We start from the raw sequence: 24,394 nt of genomic DNA, 5'->3' as shown, positions 1-24,394 counted from the left end.
TACTAATGACCCAAAATTGAATCTGTACACATAAAAAAACAAAAGTTAGTAAAATAATAAAAATAATTAAAACAAATTTATTATTTACTGCAAAGACAACTAATTAATAAATTGGTGGCAGTACTCTCTTTTAAATTCACCAGCAGAGTCGTCAAGCTGTCGAGATGTTTCTCTGCCCGGCGATGGAGAGTGCAAATAGTACACCTCAAAGTGTGTAACTAGTCTCGAAAAAGTAAGTGTTTATCCCCCCTGAATCAGATGAAACACCAAGTTGTAGAGTCACCACCAATCATTTAATTTGGTGAGATTGGTCACCAAAATGTTATATTATTCTAATAAAATTCATAAGAATAATATTAAAATAATACAACTCGGGTCTACTTACCAGAAAAATGAGTTCGGGAGTCGGTTACGTATGGGGAAAGATTAGCACCCTCATAACGCCCAAAATTGGTACATGTATTTATTAATTAAAGTCTTTGCAATAAATTATAAATTTAATTTAATTTACAAATAACTTAATATAGAGAAATACTAAATATTATTTAATGTAAATATTACTAATCCTATTATAACATTTAATATTAAAACTATATATGTTAGATTTAAAATTAACCTAATATGTAAAAGTGCTAATATTATAATTAATCTTAAAATAATAATTAACACATAAAATAGTAAACTAATTTGCCTAATTCTAAACACTACTAGAATGATGTACTAATATTGTAATTTAACATTTATTACGAATAGGACTAAAATATAAACTACTAAAAATATAAAGGACTAAATATACGATTTTACCTTAATATTTATATAAACATAATAGTGGCTAAAATAAAAATAATTAAAATATGAAAACAAAATTAAATGGTACGAAAAACCTGATTTCAGGACCAAAATGGAAGGATTACAAAAAGTGATGTATTGTAGACATAATTTGACCACGTGTTAATTGCACAGAAGCCCCTCTCCCAAAACGACACCGTATGGGAGAGGGTATAAATAGCCTAAATTCGACCCTTTGAGGGAAAACTCTCTCTTTTCTTTCTTCCTTCTTTTCTCTCTAAACCAAGAGAACTCTCTCATTTCTCTCTAAATTTCCTCGCTTTAGGAAACTCGGCCACCGGCCAGCCACCATACGCCTCTGATTGCCAGAAAATGCCAAACCCTATCAAAACGTAGATATGCTTTCCCTCGTCCTAAATCCGACCTCTAATCTTCCTAAAAGCCTTTAGATTGTCCTAGATCTAAAAAATACTAATGTCTTTACCTTCGATTTCACAGCGGTTCTGACGATGATTAAGCTTCGGCGGTTGCGTAAGCTTCTCAGGCTCTTCTTTTTACTTTTTTACGTCGCTGTTGTTGTGTGTGTTTTTTTTATGCTTTTGGTTTCTGTTTCTCTATTTCTTTTACTTGTTTCCTTGCAGGGTCAGGCTATTTATAGCCCTCAGAGGTCCTCTATAATGATGAGGAAATCCGGTGAGTCACCGGACCTATGGTGGTGACTCACCAAAGACTAGTGTGTTGTGCGGTTCTCGTTGATCTTCTGGAACCTTCGGGATAGCTCTGGAGAGCTGGCAATCATCGTATATAAACATAAAAATGCATACAAAATCACAAAATCTGGACCTAGCCCGAGTTGGGTTGTAACCGAGCTTGTAACTTGGGCATGTGTGCCTTACTTTGTAACCGGGCCTTCGGGCTTTGTAAATAATAATATTAATAATATAATATTATATATGTAAACGTATATAAACGTCACCCGGAAGAAAACTATTGTCGACACATTCAAACACCATAAATCAAACCAACTACACTTTTAACATAAAAACGCATACAAAATCACAACATTACTCTTATATATCAATTCTGCACAATATTTTTACATAGTCAAGTATATCGAAACATCGAACTTACATATAAAAACTTGAAACATATTGGTTTTGGCTTGGTACTTATCGATATAAATATAGTTATCGAATAGCATATCGATTTCTGGGGGGAAATGTGTTTTTAATATTAATTCAGAAAAATATTTTAGAAAGGAAAATTCAAGAGGATTAAAATATTTTGAATTTCGAATTTAAAGTTGAGGAATATTTTGAAATGGGGACCAAAATTGACGCTCCAAAAGCATTATTCCTTTTTGTGATTATGTAGTTAAATTCTTTTTTTAAAATTTTGTTTTAATTACAAAATATATCTGTTTTATATACCTTATTTTAATAATTAAGAATAATATATTGGATTTAATTTAGTTCAACGAAATCATAACTAACATTGAATTTTAACTACATTGTTTTCGTTTAAGTGTAAAATATGTGGGCTACAGGTATAAAGGATTTCATACCGATTTTTGTATCATATTGCGGGTTTGTTCTTGAAATTCTGAAAATTAGGTCGCGATAGAATTAAGGAACTTTATATGTTTAATATGGTGATTTAGGGTTGAGATTATAAATTTTTGATGATATTAATAGCGCTTTTAGTTGTCGGTCTTGATGGTATAAAATGTGTCAGTTAAGTTAATAAATCATCGGTACGAAATGTGGATTCGTAGTGTTTTGTAGTGAAATTTGGAGTCCTTTATGCATGATTTTAGTTGAACTTCCAGCCAATTTTGTTGTTATTTATGCATTCTGATGTGTTCTTGAAGCTCAAGATTCGTTGGTGGCGGTCGTGCATTGAAGCGGTTGTTGTTAGTTGCTCATTGTTTCCGTTAGTGTACGGTTCGGGTGCGGGTGAACAAACCTTATTTTATTTAGAAACATAGGGTTTAGGGTTTAGGGTTTAATTTCCAACATTTGCTTTAAATTGTGTCCACTATTTTTTATGCACCTATATGTGGTATGAAATGGTATATGATATGGTACATGGAAGGTTTAAATACATGTGCAACACTAGTTGTTATAGTGGCACGAAAAGTGTCTATATGAGTTGTCGATAAAATTTATTGGTTGTAGTGATGAATCAAATGAGATTTTTAGCAATGATTCTGTACCAGTGACTAATGTAACAGTTGGTAACAAGGTCGGACTGCCCTCGTGACACATAAATTTGATAATTCAACCCCCAATTTTAAGGTATCATGATGACTTAATGAAATGATTCTAAAACTAAGGGGATAATCATATTGTGCGTAGAAAGTTACATGGTTTAAAAACAACAATATCTAAAAAGGAAATAATTTAGAAGTTAAATTACCATAACAAAGTTTTAACAATAACTAAGGAGGCATGGTTTTCATAATCAAATAACGGAATAGAAACATTAAACTTTGGATTGGGTGGGGAGCGCCAGGCCCGAGCAATAGTGCAACGCTAGGGCGACGCTCGAGAGTCCCAGTAGCAAGCTACTATGGTGGACCCTCCCCTCAAAAAATAAATTTAATATCGTGTGGACATTGGCCCACGTATTAGGTATTAAATTGATAAGAACAGATACTACACTTATCTTAGCCAAAAGGCCGAGAAAGGTATGCTTTCTAATGTTCAAGGTCGTTGGTTTTAAAGGCGATTCTCACATAAAGCAGTTTCATTGCAGATAATCAATCTCTGCCAATGCCATTCTCTTCATGGTTACACGATCAACAACTTCAACCACATGTTATTTCATATTTGCATTCAACAAATTAATATTAGTTACAAACCCACTTGTTACATCATCAAAATATTATTAGTTTTAATACTCATTTCAAGTTACTAATAGTTAAATTCTATTAGAAGCTCTTTTACTCCAATTTTTTTGTCTCCCTATTATTCAAAGGGACATTTTAGTCCCAGTATGTTTAGAAAACTGAATAGTTTAGTCCAAAATGTTAATCTATAGTTACTTGAACCAAAATATTGTATTTAATATATTTTTCCCCCATCAATTAACTGATTTTATCATTCTAAAAAAATAACAATCTACTTCGTATATATTTCAGAAGCAAGCAAATAAGAACGACCCCTTACTATATTGTAGAAATTGCAAATTTGCTATGAAATTTTTGCAAAAATTATTCAAATCATTTTTGTAAAGAAGAATTATGTCAAAAATATTTTCTTTGTGTTTTGGCTTAAATATCCAACTTAAAATTTTTTAAAGAGCCAAAAACACCCTAAAATGTGAAAACTTGAGCCTTAGATTTCAAAAGTAAGTGTGAAGTTTTAAAACTTCTCCTAAGTGTTTCGAAACTCTTATACTAGTTTTAGAACTTCCATTCCATAGTGCTTAAGAGTTTCGAAAACCAATGTTGGATTTTGATACCCGTATGTGAGATTCCAAAGCTCATATTCTAGTATCTATACTCTGGGCCTCCAACGATTAATATTTTCAAACATGTTTTAGGAGTTTCAACTCTCCAAGAAGAGTTTCAAAACTATGGTTGCAATTGAGTATTTAAATCATGAATTTCATGCTTAAAATGGCTAGAAGCTACCTCCAACTTCTCCAAACGACTAGAAATCACTTAGAGTATATAAAAAGGACCACATAGTAGCTCAAGAACATCAAGAGAGGCTTTCCCAACATTCAAGAGTTTCGATGCCCGTCTGTGAGTTTCCAAAACACATGTGCCAATATCGATACTTTTGTGCCTCCAACGATTTATATTTTCAAACATGTTTTAGGCGTTTCAATATTACAAGAAGAGTTTCGAAACAATGGTTGCAAGTTAGTATTTAGGGTTCGTTTGTTTCACGTAAAACATTTTTCGGAAAATGTTTTCCTCATTTTCCAGTGTTAAGTTGGAGGAAAACTGGTTGGTCAACGTAAAACATTTTCTTGGCCAACAGAATTTCCTTTGTGTTTTCTGGAAAATGACTTACGGTCTGATTTTCCGTAAGTCATTTTCCGAACTTTATACTTGAAAGAATAAACACTCAAAATAATTTTATTTTATGAATTTAATATTAATAAAATATTCTAATATCATTTTAATCAAAATATTAATTATTAAAACATTTAAAATACATTTATTCATATTTTAATAATATAATATTATTTTTTTAATATTATAATAAAATAATAAATTATATTATAATAATATAAGATATTATATTTTTATTTTAATAATATATAATAAACTATTAATCAAATTTATATTATTTTTTAATTTCATAGAAATAATATTTTTAATTTATTAATAATGAATAATATTATTTATATATTTAAAATTATTATATTAATCTAATAATATTTTAATAAAGATATTTAAAATATAATAATTAATATTTTTAAAATATAATACAACACTATTACTTTATTTTATAATTAATATAATTTATAATATTTTTATTTCAATAAAATATACCAATATTTTTATTTTTATTAATAAAATTAGAAAAATAATATTTTAATAATAAATAAATTATTTTAATATTTTAAAAAGAATAATATTAAGTTTTATGATAAATAATATTATTTATTATATTTAATATTTGTAATAAATAATTTTTACAAATTTCACCAACTAGTGAAAAAATGGTTTAAACAACATCTTCCAAACATTGTAAAATGTTTTCCAGAAATTATTTTTCAGAAAATGTAATTCATTTTACAGAAAACATTTACCGGAAAACGTTTTTAGTGAAACAAACAGACCCTTAATGCACAAATTTAATGGCTGGAATGTAACTTCCCAAAATCTGGGTCGGTAGAATCAGGTCTAATTTCACAATTTGTGTAAAATGAATTTTTTTTTAAATATTATGAGATAAATTTTTTCAAATAATAATAAATATTTTTTAAATTAAAAATATGATTTTTAAAGTGTAAATTGATTTTGAAGGAAGGACTAACTTGCAAATTCCTTTGATTTTTATCGATTTTAATAAATTCCTTCTAAATTGTTTTAACTATTTTTAACTTTTTTGTTAAATCTACATAGGTATTTTCCCAAGAACAATTTTTAACTATTTTGTCGTGAACTCTTCTTGTAAATTCCTTTGATTTTTATCGATTTTAATAACTACCTTCTAAATTGTTTTAACTACCTTACTTCTTTATATCCAGTTTCGCTTACAAACACATTTTGAGCATCGTAACTGATGCTCTTAAGTGGTGTTGTTGATTTGGCGATATAGCTAAGAATTTCGGTCTTTGTTGTGATTCTCGTGTTTAGTTTTTTAGTAAATGTCACTGATGTGTAAGATATTAATTTTTATTAACTAAAACTATGTTAAAATATGTTCTATCAAAATTATGAATTTAAAAAGTAGAAACTAAATCGAACATCAATTGATCAAGTTGCGATTTCTATACTAAACTGTAAAAAAATAAAAATTAAGGGAAGAGTTTTGAAAATATTTGGTCTAGAAATCAAAAATTTTGGTCCATAATTTTTAGAGGTATTGAAAAAAAATTTCATCCCAAAAATATTCGAATCTCATCCAAAAATTCGTAGTGAGTCAGCTGATGATATCGCCTTTATTTTTTTTTTATTTCTTCACTCAAATAAATTGTTTCATCCCTCCTATGCTGGTAACATTTAGACCTATAACTTAAATCAACTAAGTATCAGTACTGCCATTTAGTACCCACCATAATACTATATATATCATAAATTCAATAAACTAAGCAATTCTAAAATGATGTCGTATAACTCAATTCATTCTGTCGAGACGTTTCTCTGCCCAGCGACGGAGAGTGCAAATAGTATACCTCAAAGTGTGTAACTAGTCTCGAAAAAGTAAGTGTTTACCTCCCTAAATCAGACGAAACACCAAGTTGAAGAGTCACCACCAATCTTTTAATTTGGTGAGATTGGTCACCAAAATGTTATATTATTATAATAAAATTCCTAAGAATAATATTAAAATAATACAACTCAGGTCTGCTTACCAAAAAAATGAGTTCGAGAGTCGTTTACATATGGGGAAGGATTAGCGCCCATAACGCCCAAAATTGTTACCGGTATTTATTAATTAAAGTCTTTGCAATAAATTATTAATTTCATTTACAAATAACTTAATATAGATAAATACTAAATATTATTTAATGTAAATATTACTAATCCTATTATAATATTTAATATTAAAACTATATAAGTTAGATTTAAATTAACGTAATATGCAAAAGTGCTAATATTATAATTAATCTTAAAATAATAATTAACAGATAAAATAGTAAACTAATTTACCTAATTCTAAACACTACTAGAATGATGTACTAATATTGTAATTTAACATTTATTATGAATAGGTCTAAAATATAAACTACTAAGAATATAAAGGACTAAATATACGATTTTACCTTAATATGTATACAAACATAATAGTGACTAAAATAAAAATAACTAAAATATGAAAAAACTAAAAGTTATAAAAACCTGATTTCGGGATTAAAATTGAAGGATTACAAAAAGTGAGGTATTGCATACATAATTTGACCACGCGTCAATTGCACAGAAGCCCCTCTCCCAAAACGACACCGTATGGGAAAGGGTATAAATGGCCTAAATTCGACCTTTTTAGGGTATCTCATTTCTCTCTTTCTTTTTCTCTCTCTATATCGAGAGAACTCTCTCAGTTCTCTTTAAATTTCCTCGCCTGAGGAAACTTGACCACCGGCCAACCACCATACGCCGTCGTGGTGGTCGGAAAATGTCAAACCCTATCAAAACGTATATATGTTTTCCCTCATCCCAAATTCGACCTCTAATCTTCCTAAAAGCCTTCAGATTGTCCTAGATCTAAAAAAATACCAAAGGCTTTACCTTCGATTTCACTATCGTTATGACGATGATGAAGCTTCGGCGGTTGGGTAAGCTTCTCAGACTCTTCTTTTTACTTTTTTTGTCGATATTGTTGTCTTTATTTTTGGATAGTTTTGGCCTCTATTTCTCTGTTTCTTTTTCTTGTTTCCTTGCAGGGTCGGCCTATTTATAGCCCTCGGAGATCCTCTGTAATGATAAGGAAATCCGGTGAGTTACCGGACCTATGGTGGTTACTCACCATAGACCAGTGCGTTGTGCAGTTCTTGTTGATCTTCTGTAACCTTTGGGATAGCTTTGGAAAGGCGGCAATCATCATGGAAGCGTCTGGTTGGAGTAGTGGAGGCGATGGTCGGAATAGGCCCTAGGGTGGTAATGATACCCTAGGGTTCCTGTTGGTTCGTTTCTGGTCCTTGGATCTACCTCTGATCGAACGGTTGTGGAGGAACGACGGCACTGGAACAGTTGGTGGAAACCCTACCTGCTGATGGGCTTCTCGCAGGCCTACTGAAATTGGGTCTGAACTGGTTGTTGGGCCTGAATCAATTGTAACCCAAATCTGGACCTAGCCCGAGTTGGGTTGTAACCGGGCTTATAACCGAACTTATAACTTGGGCCTGTGTGCCTTACTTTGTAACCGGGCCTTCGGAATTTGTAAATAATACTATTAATAATATAATATTATATATATAAATGTTACTCGGATAAAAACTATTGTCGACAGCTTCCCCTCTTTGCTTATTTTTGTGTAAACAAGAATAAAGCAAATATAAAAAAGATAGTTTTTGTCGAGTGAACTCCTTGCTTTGCTAGAAATTTATTTCACTACTTTTTCGTGGAGATCAAATTTCAATCTGATTTTGCTCCTTCTTCACTACTCTTTTATGAAGGCTGAGGTTGACTTACAAATGATTTGCTTCACTACTCTTCTGTGAAGGCTGAATTTACATGACTTGAACAGAACCCGTTTCACTACTCTTCCGTGAAGATTAGACTCGGAATTAGATTGCTTCATTACTCTTCCGTGAAGGTTTCATACTTTGCTGAAAAATCTGTTCCACTACTATTCTGTGGAGAGCGAATTTTGACTTTGTTCTTGCTTTTGCTTCACTACTCTTCCTTGAAAACTGAGGATGCTTTGATAAGAATCTATTCTCACTACTCTTCCGTTAAGATTAGACTCGGAATTAGATTATTTCACTACTCTTCCGTGAAGGTTTCAAACTTTGCTGAAAAATCTATTCTACTACTATTCTGTGGAGAGCGAATTTTGACTTGAGAAGAGTCATCTTGCTTGGGAGACTAACAGAGTACCCAAGAAATTTACAAATTAACCATAGGCTTTACAAATGACCCAAAGGCTTTCCAAATAACCTAGAGGCTTTACAAATGACTCGGAGGCTTTACAAATGACCCGAAGGCTTTACAAATGACACGAAGGTTTTAAACATCATGCTCGAAAGACTTACAGATGACCCGAAGGATTTACGAATTCGCGGTAATAATTTCCTGGGTAAGAAACTTCTTAATTTTCAAAAATTTCATTTTCTAAAACATTAAATTAAATGAGAAACTTTCTCAGTTTTGAACAACTTGTTAGTTGGGCATGCCCAAAAAATAATGCTTCTTATGTGGATTACGTTCATCTATTCTTTTGATGTTTGCCTCTCCAAACATAACTCATGTATTTGTTATTTGGATTCTACCTTATACTCGTAAGGTATTTTGTCCCTGTATCTTTTTATGAAAATGTATTAATGCAAATGAAATGAAATGCATGATCTTTATGCAAATGATGTTTGCATGAATTGATTCAATCATCATCTGGATCCAAAATGGTGAACTTGATTATTCCGTTCCAAGGTTTACTTTAATAATCAGTGTAGTATCTTAAGCTATCAAGCTTGAATTTCTGAAGAATCATCCGATCAACTTGTAACTTTGTATCTTCTTTTACCTTCAGAAGAACTGTTTCATTCATGGGCTCCAGTGATACTCAGAATTATGACCTTATTACCCTATTTTTCTTGATAAAAACAGCTGTCTTTACCTGAACTTGTGTAGAAATCTGATAAAGCTTTCATCTTTGAAAAGAGAATCTATCATCTTTACAAAATGTAGACATAACTATGCCAAACTCATTAGAGATTTAATCAAGATATCAGCCACGTCTGTTCTGATTTGACTCTTGAAACATTCCAAAAGAAAGATTTATCCTAATTATTTTCATGTCTCCACATCTAATCAGATCTCGAACGAGATTATTCAGATCATATCATGTCAAAGACTTTAACCACAACTCTTCATTCAATCTGAGTTTGTTCCACTAGTTTCTTGTTATTAAAGTTCCAAAGCTTCTTCGTTGAAAGAAATCTTCAACATTTCTGATTCTTACATTGGAGTTGAGGAAAAACTTCATCTTAAGTTAACCGCATGACCGTAACATTGGTTTAGTACCATAATTAATGGTTCGTATTTGACAACACGTTCATCATTTCCTGTGACTTCTTCCTAGATTTTCAACCAGGGAACTTTTTGCAAGTTGTTTGAAGCTTTTTGCATGACATCATAATGATATTCCAGTAAGAATACAAATGGGATGCTTTAATATGTTAGCATCATATCAAGGAACATTTGACAACACATTCATCCTTTCTTGTGACTCTTGTGAGGATAATGTAATCGTATGATGGACAAAGCAGTGATGTATGGTCAACTCGATTGTCATTGTTTCACCATTTTTATTTTTCATAACTTTTTGTCTCGTTGGAAACATTTTTTCAAATTCATGATTTTTCCTTAAGATGATTAGGGTCCATCATGCCCCAACATCTTCTTCTTGTTAATGTGAGCTTACAAAATGCTCTAATATTCTTCATACTGATGTAATTGTTTAAAATACCCTGTTGGATTTTTTTGTCTGAAATGGGCCTTCAGCATGCCTCACATAAATTGTTTCTAACTGAAATGGGCCTTTAGCATGCCCCAACATTCCAAGTTGTAAGGTTTACTCTTAATGTCCATTTAATTTGAATCTTGTGATTCCCTCGTGATCCAACTTTGATAATGTCCCATCGTGGGTACGCATGGCCCTATTCGTGCCCAAATATCTTTATCTGGAATGCTCTCATTTTGGTGTTTACTAAATAGCAGTGTTGTTAAGTAACTTTGAGGGATTCTCTTCATGTTGTCACAACTTAAGAAGTGACCAATTCTTAGGATACAAATGTCTGAGATATGTGCCTTTTCTGAATGAGGTCATTATCTTCTTCTTGACTGGTTGTCATAAAGGAATGTTACGAGTCCAATTCCCCAGACTTTGGTTTCTCGAGTCACTTGCTGTGAAATGTTTCATCATTCTTGCCTTGCTCATTTTTTTTCTCAAATAGGTAGAATAGGCATCAACTTGCTTCAGGATTCTTTTCTTATTTGAGACAAACCTGTTTGAATTCTTCCTCCTTTCTTTATCAAAGAATGAAAGAAATTTGGAAAATATTGCCCCTTATAGGTTCACAATAGAATCTAATCATAAACTTGAATTCAAAAAATATGAAAAGATTCAACAACTTTTACTATTTCAGACTTATAGTTCTTTGACATGTATCAAGATTGATAAGTTAGTTTTAGGTTGGCTTTCCTATTTTCTATGGTTACATCTTAGTGAAGATATCACTCCTTTCTCTCTCTTTTGTGAACATTATCACATGGCTCACTTTCGTGACTTGGTATCTTTAATCGGATGTATACAAAATGATAAAACTAGCATAACAGTTACTAGACCTTCTAGAATACCTCAATTTCAATTGTCTGAAATCCTTGATTCTACCCAAGGTATTATGAAAATACCGGTCTACAATGAGATTTCTGTGTGCACATGTGTAAAATAGACTATAACAGGTATTATTTCATTTTACAACATCTTCTTTTGCCATTTTGGCTATCTGAAATCAGCTTTATTGAAATTAGCCTTCATTGGGCTAATTGAAACTTATCCATAAAGTTGAGGCTATTACCCAATTGCTTTAGAGGGATAGCTTTACTGCATATATGACTATTACCCTTTTTTAAAAGAACCTGTTATAGTCTATGTGTTTGGTGGAATTCATAAAATCTCATTACCTAATTTCAATTTATAAACAACTAACTCAAATTAGAAAAAGTTTCATCGTCGAACCTCATTAATAGAAAAGTAATCTAGTCGACTTTGCAATGTTACAAAAGATGCCCCACGTTGTATACTTCTAAATATCAATACCAAGCATTTTGTCTAATTCCTTGTATTGGAGAAAGCTCTCTCATATTTGTGGGAGGGTGTAATGTTGGGTATATTTCATCTAAGGTAAGGTCAAGGTCCCTTTTTTACTAGTTTTCGATCTTGATACTTTGTCAAAGATGTATAACTCTAATTCTAAAGAGTTTTAATCTAATAATATTCAAATAACTGTAAGATTGAAAATTGATTCAATGCTCATAACCTTAAAAGTAACACATTTTTGTTACAAAAGTGGCGGAGAAAGGAACAAAAACATGTTCAAACAATATGCTACAAAATGAAAGGTACAATAGTGGTAGATAACAACTTCCACTACCCCATTAATTCCTTGGATGTCGAGTGTATAGTTAAAACATGACCTTTGTCGATATTTTCCCCCCATTATTTCTTAGATACACAAATCTCAGCTTTCTCCTAAGTTATTTCTTGATCAAATCCCATCGTCATCTTTCCTGACTGACAGTTGGGCTCAGTTTAAATTTCAGAATAAATTACTTTAGTGGCGATTGTTGTATTCTGGTTCTGGAAGTTTCTTGCAGCTGTAATTGGAGTAGCATTCTTTTTTCTCTTTAAATTTCCCTCTACTTCTCTTGATTTTAGAAGATCTGATATAGGTGTCTCTAAGGTTGTATCTACCTTATTTCTTCTTAAACCTGTAGGCCAGTCTCGAATTATCTTTCCTTTCTCTTTTTCATTTTTTATTTTTATTTCATCCATCAAAGAAGTATCAAGAGTTAAGTCGGTCATACATACTTCATCTTTCTTGGTTTTACCTTGTCCTCCATTTGTTTTGACACTATCAACTTTATTTTTAGGGTTGACTCCCAAATGTTTGATCAAAATGGTTTGATTGTTAGCATCCACTTCTATAATTCTATGAGTTAGAAGATCTTGAACTCGTCGTTTGAAGTTGCCACAATTTTCAATGGAGTGTCCTCGGATTCCAGCATAATACTCACAAAAGATCTTTTTATTATACCATCTTGGGTAAGGAGGTACCAAAGGTTTAGCCAGACATGGAGCAATAAGCTGGGCTTTCTGTAATTTGGCATATAACTTGTTGCATGAGACCGAAGGAAAGCAGGGTAGAGATTCCCTTGATATGATCGTTTCTTTACTATTGTTTTCCTGAAAATGTTTGCTTTGAATGTCTGACTTTTGACCATCGTCTTGAGAGAGATGATGACTTAAAAATTTCTCTTTTTCAACCGGTTTTAAATTTTTGAGGAGATTAGGTTTCCCATTTTCAAAACATAACAACCCTTCTGTCATCAAGTCTTGGACTTTTAATTTCAACATTCTGAAATTTTCTGTAGAGTGACAAAAATCTCCAGAGTGATAATTGCATGGATTCTTGATATTTTTCCAATTTGGATGCAAATAAGTACTATGAGAGATGGGTGTTATAAGACCACTTTCAAAGAGAAATGGTAATAACTCTGAATACGAAATTGGAATTAGAATAGGATATGTCATCATTTTTTCCCTCTTGCCCTTTTTATCCATTTTCAATGGGACTTGTTCCATGTTTCTCTTTTTTGAACAAACTTCAATGTCCATGTTTTCTGTCATATTTCCAAAACCCATAAAGCTGAGTTGGATTTCTACATTCCACAACAGGTTCTTGGTCATTTGTTATCATATCACTGACTACATTATTGAAATCTAGACTTTTTCCCAAGGCTTTCATCTTTTCGTGATCCATAGAGTCTTCTAACATTTTGTCCCCATATGGCAGAGTAACCATCATACCCATCATCTTATATATATGTTCCCAGGACTCAGCTTGGAACCTTCTTGTTTCTTCAAGCATTTTTCGTTGGATTTCTACAAGTTGTTCTTGGATTTTTTTTAATCTTTCCAACTCGAACTAATATTCCATTCATTACTTTCAATCTTTTTTAAGACATGTCCTTGATTCTCGAGTGTACTTTCAGAATTCCTGATTCCAAAATCTTTTACTGATCATTCCAATATTTTCATGATTGGCACATGTTATTATGCTATGCAGAACATAAATGTAAATACAAATGTAAATGTATAAAAGAGTGTAACTCAAGAGTGGTCATCTTAAAACAGCTTCCATTGAACACAAAAGAGGTTTTTTAGCACATCAAAAGATCATTACATATAAGGGATAACTTTCCCTCCTAATTTCTCTATTTCCTTTAAAAGCCAAGTTAATTTCCATTTATGTTCCAGAATCAAATCGTCATTCTACTTCAGCTCTCTTGTAAAACCAACTAAGTCTACCAAATTGCGGGCTCCCTTACTTGCTTGAGCAGCAGCTTTCTTCATGTCATCTTCTTTTTCTTAAATCTTACCTGCAATTTCTTGAAGTTGTAGACAATATTGCTCATTTTCCTTTATCAGAGAACCTTTATGTTCAAGAAGTTCTTGTACTAGATCTCCATAATTATTCACCATCTTCATCAATATGTGGTTCTGAGCTCTAGTGGATTTTAATTCAGCATTAATCTCACATTGATGGATCAGATATGAAGTTTCCATGTTGGCTATATCCTTCTTCAATATCTGGTTTTCAGCTTGATATTTTTCCAAATTGGTGATGGTTGCATTGTATATTTCTTCAGCAATTTGAAAGTCATAGGAGAATTTCTTTGTTTGATCCTCATGTAGCATTTTCCAGTGATCAGCATCACTTTTTAGTTTAATGATTTCTGTCATCCATTCCTCTGGAGTATTTCCAAGTCCAACATCTTTAAAGGTTTGACTGACTTTTCAAAAATCATTAAGCATGGCTTCGACCTCTGTGCTCAATTTCTTGTTTTCGTCTTTCCAAAAACGGGCTTGAGCTTCATAAAAACTTTCTTCCTTGTGACTACTTCTATTGATGCTCTTAATATAAAATGTTTTTGGCACCAATCTACCAGGATTTTTACGTGCATACCCCTCCATTGTTTTAAAAGCTTCCTTAAGATACTTTTCTTTGGTTACTTTGCAATTCACTTGATCATAAAACCCTTTGTTTATAATGAAAACCTTTGATTTTGATAATCACTCTTGAATCAGCACCCTTGATCATGTCATGATTATGCAAATACAATCAGAATAATTAATATATGCATCCTCATAATATATACGAAAACTGGTTAGTATCACTTAATAAAAAGGAAAGATCCTATTTATTATATATACATCCTAACCTAATGCTTTCTAGTTCCTTGCTTTATTTGGAAAAATAACCTAACCACACGATTTCTAGTTCACGTGCATTTATTCAGAAAATAATAATAAATAAAAGACTCAACATGCTTTTCCTTGTGTGATAACCTTTCAGGACTCAATAAGGTTAGGTTTCACCTAGAATTCAGTTCTAGATTTTATTATATGTTGGGTGTTAGCTCTAGGGTAAAAGGGTCAATGAATTATCCTTTGTTGGTGTCCCCTTGGATTGCCAAACCCTCAATCATAGTCCATTACAGACTTTTGGATTAAGTTCAATTCGAAGGAACACACTTCCATATGTCCATACGGAGGTGAAAACCACACGAGGAACATAAGGTGTGAGCTCAAAGAATAGTCCCCTATCCTATACAGAGGTGAAAACCACACGAGGGAGTAGTTTCTCATTCACTTAAATAGGATAAGAGCGGGGGTTTAGCTCATGTCATGAATGCAATGCACAGTGGGTGAGGAAAAGCATAAAAAAGGATAAAATAATATATAAGATATTATTCTATTCTAATGACCCAAAATTGAATTTGTACACATAAAAAACAAAAGTTAGTAAAATAATAAAAATAATTAAAACGAATTAAAACAAATTTATTATTTACTGCAAAGACAACTAATTAATAAATTGGTGGCATGACTCTCATTTAAATTCCCCAGCAGAGTCACCAAGCTGTCGAGACGTTTCTCTGCCCGGCAACGGAGAGTGAAAATAGTACACCTCAAAGTGTGTAACTAGTCTCGAAAAAATAAGTGTTTATCCTCCCTGAATCAGATGAAACACCAAGTTGTAGGGTCGCCACCAATCTTTTAATTTGGTGAGATTGGTCACCAAAATGTTATATTATTCTAATAAAATTCCTAAGAATAATATTAAAATAATACAACTCGGGTCTGCTTACCAGAAAAATGAGTTCGGGAGTCGGTTACGTATGGGGAAGTATTAGCACCCTCATAACGCCCAAAATTGGTACCGGTATTTATTAATTAAAGTCTTTGCAATAAATTATAAATTTAATTTAATTTACAAATAACTTAATATAGATAAATACTAAATATTATTTAATGAAAATATTACTAATCCTATTATAATATTTAATGTTAAAACTATATAAGTTCGATTTAAAATTAACCTAATATGCAAAAGTGCTAATATTATAATTAATCTTAAAATAATAATTAACACATAAAATAGTAAACTAATTTACCTAATTCTAAACACTACTAGAACGATGTACTAATATTGTAATTTAAAATTTATTACGAATAAGTCTAAAATATAAACTACTAAAAATATAAAGGACTAAATGTACGATTTTACCTTAATATATATATAAACATAATAGCGACTAAAATAAAAATAATTAAAATATGAACACAAAATTAAAAGGTACAAAACACTTGATTTCGGGACCAAAATGGAAGGATTACAAAAATGAGATATTGCGGACATAATTTAACCACGTGTTAATTACACATAGGCCCGAGCAATAGTGCAACGCTAAGGCAACGCTCAAGAGTCCCAGTAGCAAGCTACTATGATGGACCCTCCCCTCAAAAAATAAATTTAATATCGTGTGGACCATGGGCCCACATATCAGATATTAAACTAATAAGAACAGATATTACACTTGATCTTAGCCAAAAGGCCAAGAAAGGTATGCTTTCAAATGTTCAGGCCGTTGATTTTATAAGCAGCTTCTCGATGCATCCCTTCGTACCCCAACCATGTGGGACGTTACATGCAGCATCTCATTTGTAAGCTGCTTTTGGAAATAAACAGCTTTGGTTTTAAAGGCGATTCTCGCATAAAGCAGTTTCATTGGAGATAATCAATCTCTGCCAATGCCATTATCTTCACGGTTACACGATCAACAACTTCAACCACATGTTATTTCATATTTGCATTCATCACATTAATATCAGTTACAAACCCACTTGTTACATCATCAAAATATTATTAGTTTTAATACTCATATGTGTATTTCAAGTTAAACTCTATTAGAAGCTCTTTTACTCCATCAAATGTTTTTTGTCTCTCTATTATTCAAAGGGACATTTTAGTCTCTGTATGTTTAGAAAACTGAATTTTTAGTCCAAAATGTTAATCTACAGTTACTTGAACCAAAATATTGTATTTAATATCTTTTTTCCCTCATCAATTAACTGATTTTATCATTCTAAAAAAATAACAATCTACTTCGTATATATTTCAGAAGCAAGCAAATAAGAACGACCCCTTACTATATTGTAGAAATTGCAAATTTGCTATGAAATTTTTGCAAAAATTATTCAAATCATTTTTGTAAAGAAGAATTATGTCAAAAATATTTTCTTTGTGTTTCGGCTTAAATATCCAACTTAAAATTTTTTAAAGAGCCAAAAACACCCTAAAATGTGAAAACTTGAGCCTTAGATTTCAAAACTAAGTGTGATGTTTTAAAACTTCTCCTAAGTTTTTCGAAACTCTTATACTGGTTTTAGAACTTCCATTCCATAGTGCTTAAGAGTTTCGAAAACCAATGTTGGATTTTGATACCCGTATGTGAGATTCCAAAGCTCATGTCTAATATCTATACTCTGGGCCTCCAACGATTGATATTTTCAAACATGTTTTAGGAGTTTCGATTCTACAAGAAGAGTTTCAAAACTATGGTTGCAATTGAGTGTTTAAATCACGAACTTCATGCTTAAAATGGCTAGAAGCTACCTCCAACTTCTCTAAACGACTAGAAATCACTTAGAGTATATAAAAAGGACCGCATAGTAGCTCAAGAACATCAAGAGAGGCTTTCCCAACATTTAAGAGTTTCGATGCCCGTCTGTGAGTTTCCAAAACACATGTGCCAATATCGATACTTTTGTGCCTCCAACGATTTATATTTTCAAACATGTTTTAGGCGTTTCAATATTACAAGAAGAGTTTCGAAACAATGGTTGCAAGTTAGTATTTCGGTTTCGTTTGTTTCACGTAAAACGTTTTTCGGAAAATATTTTCCTCATTTTCCAGGGTTTGGTTGAAGGAAAATTGGTTGGTCAACATAAAACATTTTCCTGATCAACAAAATTTCCTTTGTGTTTTCTGGAAAATGACTTACGGTCTGATTTTCCGTAAGTCATTTTCCGAACTTTATACTTGAAAGAATAAATACTAAAAATAATTTTATTTTATGAATTTAAAATTAATAAAATATTCTAATATCATTTTAATCAAAATATCAATTATTAAAAATTTAAAATATATTTATTAATATTTATAATAATATAATATTATATTTTTAATATTATAATAAAATAATCAATTATATTATAATAATATAAGATATTATATTTTTATTTTAATAATATATAATAAACTATTAATAAAATTTATATTATCATAGAAATAGTGTTATTAAATTATTAATAATGAATAATATTATTTATATATTTAATATTAATCTAATAATCTAATAATATTTTAATAAATATATTTAAAATATACTAATTAATATTTTTAAAATATAATATAACACTATTACTTTTATTTATAATTAATATAATTTATAATATTTTTATTTCAATAAAATATACCAATAATAATATTTTTATTAATAAAATTTTAAAAAAAATATTTTAATAATAAGTAAATTATTTTAATATTTTATAAAGAATAATATTAAGTTTTATGATAAATAATATTATTTATTGTTTTTAATATTTGTAATAAATAATTTTTAAAAAATCATCAACTAGTGAAAAAATGGTTTAAACAACATCTTGCAAACATAGTACAACGTTTTCCAGAAATTATTTTTCACAAAATGTAATTCATTTTACGGAAAACATTTTCTGTGAAACAAACGGACCCTAAAATTTGGAGTCTTTTTTATGCATGATTTAAGTTGAACTTCCAGCCAATTTTGTTGTTATTTATGCATTCTGATGTGTTCTTGAAGCTCAAGATTCGTTGGTGGTGGTCGTGCATTGAAGCGGTTGTTGTTAGTTGCTCATTGTTTCTGTTAGTGTATGGTCCGGGTGCGGGTTTGCACAAACCTTATTTTATTTAGAAACATAGGAGTAGGTTAATCCCCTATTATGGGTTCTCGTGTAATTATTGTCGATGTTCTTTCTGTTAATTAAATGTTTGTACGTTCTAGAGATGCATGATCGGTCATTTCTGAACAATTAGCATCGCGAACTTTTGTCGATAAATTTCCAACATTTGCTTTAAATTGTGTCCACTATTTTTGATGCACCTATATGTGGTATGATATGATATATGATATGGTACATGGAAGGTTTAAATACATGTGCAACACTAGTTGTTATAGTGGCACGAAAAGTGTCTATATGAGTTGTCGATAAAATTTATTGGTTGTAGTGATGAATCGAATGAGATTTTTAGCAATGATTCTGTACCATTGACTAATGTAACAGTTGGTAACAAGGTCGGACTGCCCTCGTGACACATAAATTTGATAATTCAACCACCAATATTAAGGTATCATGGTGACATAATGAAATGATTCTAAAACTAAGGGGACAATCATATTGAGCGTAGAAAGTTACATGGTTTAAAAACTACAATAACTAAAAAGGAAATAATTTAGAAGTTAAATTACCAGAACAAAGTTTTAACAATAACTAAGGAGGCATGGTTTTCATAATCAAATAACGGAATAGAAACATTAAACTTTGGATTGGGTGGGGAGCGCCAGGCCCGAGCAATAGTGCAACGCTAGGGCGACGCTCGAGAGTCCCAGTAGCAAGCTACTATGGTGGACCCTCCCCTCAAAAAATAAATTTAATATCGTGTGGACATTGGCCCACGTATTAGATATTAAATTGATAAGAACAGATACTACACTTATCTTAGCCAAAAGGCCGAGAAAGGTATGCTTTCTAATGTTCAAGGTCGTTGGTTTTAAAGGCGATTCTCACATAAAGCAGTTTCATTGCAGATAATCAATCTCTGCCAATGCCATTCTCTTCATGGTTACACGATCAACAACTTCAACCACATGTTATTTCATATTTGCATTCAACAAATTAATATTAGTTACAAACCCACTTGTTACAGCATCAAAATATTATTAGTTTTAATACTCATTTCAAGTTACTAATAGTTAAATTCTATTAGAAGCTCTTTTACTCCAATTTTTTTGTCTCCCTATTATTCAAAGGGACATTTTAGTCCCAGTATGTTTAGAAAACTGAATAGTTTAGTCCAAAATGTTAATCTATAGTTACTTGAACCAAAATATTGTATTTAATATATTTTTCCCCCATCAATTAACTGATTTTATCATTCTAAAAAATAACAATCTACTTCGTATATTTCAGAAGCAAGCAAATAAGAACGACCCCTTACTATATTGTAGAAATTGCAAATTTGCTATGAAATTTTTGCAAAAATTATTCAAATCATTTTTGTAAAGAAGAATTATGTCAAAAATATTTTCTTTGTGTTTTGGCTTAAATATCCAACTTAAAATTTTTTAAAGAGCCAAAAACACCCTAAAATGTGAAAACTTGAGCCTTAGATTTCAAAACTAAGTGTGAAGTTTTAAAATTTCTCCTAAGTGTTTCGAAACTCTTATACTAGTTTTAGAACTTCCATTCCATAGTGCTTAAGAGTTTTGAAAACCAATGTTGGATTTTGATACCGTATGTGAGATTCCAAAGCTCATGTTCTAGTATCTATACTCTGGGCCTCCAACGATTGATATTTTCAAACATGTTTTAGGAGTTTCGATTCTCCAAGAAGAGTTTCAAAACTATGGTTGCAATTGAGTATTTAAATCATGAATTTCATGCTTAAAATGGCTAGAAGCTACCTCCAACTTCTCCAAACGACTAGAAATCACTTAGAGTATATAAAAAGGACCGCATAGTAGCTCAAGAACATCAAGAGAGGCTTTCCCAACATTCAAGAGTTTCAATGCCCGTCTGTGAGTTTCCAAAACACATGTGCCAATATCGATACTTTTGTGTCTCCAACGATTTATATTTTCAAACATGTTTTAGGCGTTTCAATATTACAAGAAGAGTTTCGAAACAATGATTGCAAGTTAGTATTTAGGGTCCGTTTGTTTCACGTAAAACGTTTTTCGAAAAATGTTTTCCTCATTTTCCAGTGTTTGGTTGGAGGAAAATTGGTTGGTCAACGTAAAACATTTTCTTGGTCAAAAGAATTTCCTTTGTGTTTTGTAGAAAATGACTTACGGTCTGATTTTCCGAACTTTATACTTGAAAGAATAAATACTCAAAATAATTTTATTTTATGAATTTAATATTAATAAAATATTCTAATATCATTTTAATCAAAATATTAATTATTAAAACATTTAAAATATATTTATTAATATTTCTAATAATATAATATTATATTTTTAATATTATAATAAAATAATAAATTATATTATAATAATATAAGATATTATATTTTTATTTTAATAATATATAATAAACTATTAATCAAATTGATATTAATTTTTAATTTCATTGAAATAATATTATTAAATTATTAATAATGAATAATATTATTTTTATATTTAATATTAATATAATAATCTAATAATATTTTAATAAATATATTTAAAATATAATAATTAATATTTTTAAAATATAATATAACACTATTACTTTATTTTATAATTAATATAATTTATAATATTTTTATTTCAATAAAATATACCAATATTAATATTTTTATTAATAAAATTAGAAAAATAATATTTTAATAATAAATAAATTATTTTAATATTTTAAAAAGAATAATATTAAGTTTTATGATAAATAATATTATTTATTGTATTTAATATTTGTAATAAGTAATTTTTAAATATTTCGTCAACTAGTAAAAAATGGTTCAAACAACATCTTCCAAACATCGTAAAACGTTTTCCAGAAATTATTTTTCAGAAAATGTAATTCATTTTACAGAAAACATTTTTTTTGTGAAACAAACAGATCCTTAATGCTTAAATTTAATGGCTGGAATGTAACTTCCCAAAATCTAGGTCGGTAGAATCAGATCTAATTTCACAATTTGTGTAAAATGAAAATTTTTAAATATTATAAGATATTTTTTTCAAATAATAATAAATATTTTTTAAATTAAAAATATGATTTTTAAAGTGTAAATTGATTTTGAAGAAAGGACTAACTTGCAAATTCCTTTGATTTTTATCGATTTTAATAACTACCTTCTAAATTGTTTTAAATATTTTGTTAAATCTACATAGGTATTTTCCCAAGAACAATTTTTAACTAATTTGTCGTGAACTCTTCTTGCAAATTCCTTTGACTTTTATCAATTTTAATAACTACCTTCGAAATTGTTTTAACTACCTTACTTCTTCATATCCATTTTTGCTTACAAACACATTTTGAGCATCGTAACTGATGCTCTTAAGTGGTGTTGTTGATTTGGCGATATAGCTAAGAATTACGGTCTTTGTTGTGATTCTCGTGTTTAGTTTTTTAGTAAATGTCACTGATGTGTAAGATATTAATTTTTATTGACTAAACCTATGTTTAAAATATGTTCTATCAAAATTATGAATTTAAAAAGTAGAAACTAAATCGAACATCAATTGATCAAGTTGTGATTTCTATACTAAACTCTAAAAAAATAAAAATTAAGGGCAGAGTTTTGAAAATATTTGGTCCAGAATTCAAAAATTTTGGTCCATAATTTTTAGAGGTATTGAAAACATTTTTCATCCCAAAAATATTTGAATCTCATCCAAAAATTCGTAGTAAGTCAGCTGATGATCTCGCCTTTAATTTTTTAAATTTCTTGACTCAAATAAATTGTTTCATCCCTCCTATGCCGATATCATTTAGACCTATAACTTAAATCAACTAAATATCGGTACTGCCATTTAGTACCCACCATCATACCATATATATCATAAATTCAATAAACTAAGCAATTCTAAAATGATGTCGTATAACTCAATTCATTCTGTCGAGACGTTTCTTTACCCAGCGACGGAGAGTGTAAATAGTATACCTCAACATTTGTAACTAGTCTCAAAAAAGTAAGTGTTTATCCTCCCTAAATCAGATGAAACACCAAGTTGTAGAGTCACCACCAATCTTTTAATTTGGTGAGATTGGTTACCAAAATGTTATATTATTATAATAAAATTCCTAAGAATAATATTAAAATAATACTACTCGGTTCTGTTTACCAGAAAAATGAGTTCGGAAGTCGTTTACATATGGGGAAGGATTAACACCCCATAACGCATAAAATTAACGTGAATATTATTTAATGTAAATATTATTAATCCTATTATAATATTTAATATTAAAACTATATAATTTAGATTTAAATTAGCGTAATATGCAAAAGTGCTAATATTATAATTAATCTTAAAATAATAATTAACACATAAAATAGTAAACTAATTTACCTAATTCTAAACACTACTAGAATGATGTACTAATATTGTAATTTAACATTTATTACGAACAGGGCAAAAATATAAACTACTAAGAATATAAAGGACTGAATATACGATTTTACCTTAATATATAAATAAACATAATAGTGACTAAAAGAAAAATAACTAAAATATGAGAAAAAAATTAAAAGGTACGAAAAACCTAATTTCGGGACAAAAATGGAAGGATTACAAAAAGTGAGGTATTGCGGACATTATTTGACCACGCGTTAATATCATAGAAGCCCCTCTCGCAAAACGACATCGTATGGGAGAGGGTATAAATGGCCTAAATTCGACCCTTTGAGGGTAAACTCTCTCATTTCTCTCTTCCTTTTTCTCTCTCTAAACCGAGAGAATTCTCTCGGTTCTCTCTAAATTTCCTCGCCTGAGGAAACTCGGCCACCGGCTAGCCACCATACACGATGGCCAGAAAATGTCAAACCCTATCAAAACGTAGATATGCTTTCCCTCATCCCAAATCCGACCTCTAATCTTCCTAAAAGCCTTCAGATTGTCCTAGATCTAAAAAATACCAAAGGCTTTACCTTCGATTTCACTGTGGTTCTGACGATGATGAAGCTTCGACGGTTGGGTAAGCTTCTCAGACTCTTCTTTTTACTTTTTTTGTCGATGTTGTTGTGTTGTTTTTGGATAGTTTTTGCCTATGTTTCTCTATTACTTTTTCTTGTTTCATTGTAGGGTCGGCCTATTTATAGCCCTCGGAGATCCTCTGTAATGATAAGGAAATTCGGTGAGTCACCGGACCTATGGTGGTTACTCACCATA

At 30.6% G+C, this 24,394-nt stretch overlaps 3 non-coding genes across 3 annotated transcripts; all 3 read right to left on the bottom strand.

Moving 5' to 3' along the window:
* Positions 1 to 3,289: 3,289 nt before the first annotated feature.
* Positions 3,290 to 3,482, bottom strand: LOC120144022. The gene has a single exon (XR_005518008.1). It is a non-coding gene; the product is annotated as a U2 spliceosomal RNA (small nuclear RNA).
* A 13,153-nt stretch (positions 3,483 to 16,635) lies between these two features.
* Positions 16,636 to 16,829, bottom strand: LOC120144020. Its single transcript, XR_005518006.1, has one exon. It is a non-coding gene; the product is annotated as a U2 spliceosomal RNA (small nuclear RNA).
* Positions 16,830 to 19,853: 3,024 nt separating this feature from the next.
* Positions 19,854 to 20,046, bottom strand: LOC120144021. Its single transcript, XR_005518007.1, has one exon. It is a non-coding gene; the product is annotated as a U2 spliceosomal RNA (small nuclear RNA).
* Between the last annotated feature and the right edge of the window lie 4,348 nt (positions 20,047 to 24,394).

The sequence above is a fragment of the Hibiscus syriacus genome, unplaced genomic scaffold (assembly GCF_006381635.1).
Source record: "Hibiscus syriacus cultivar Baekdansim isolate YM2019G1 unplaced genomic scaffold, ASM638163v2 tig00110865_pilon, whole genome shotgun sequence".
Classification (NCBI taxonomy): Eukaryota; Viridiplantae; Streptophyta; class Magnoliopsida; order Malvales; family Malvaceae; genus Hibiscus; species Hibiscus syriacus.
The sequence above is the reverse complement of the archived record's forward strand: the minus strand, read 5'-3'. Positions and strand labels throughout refer to the sequence as shown.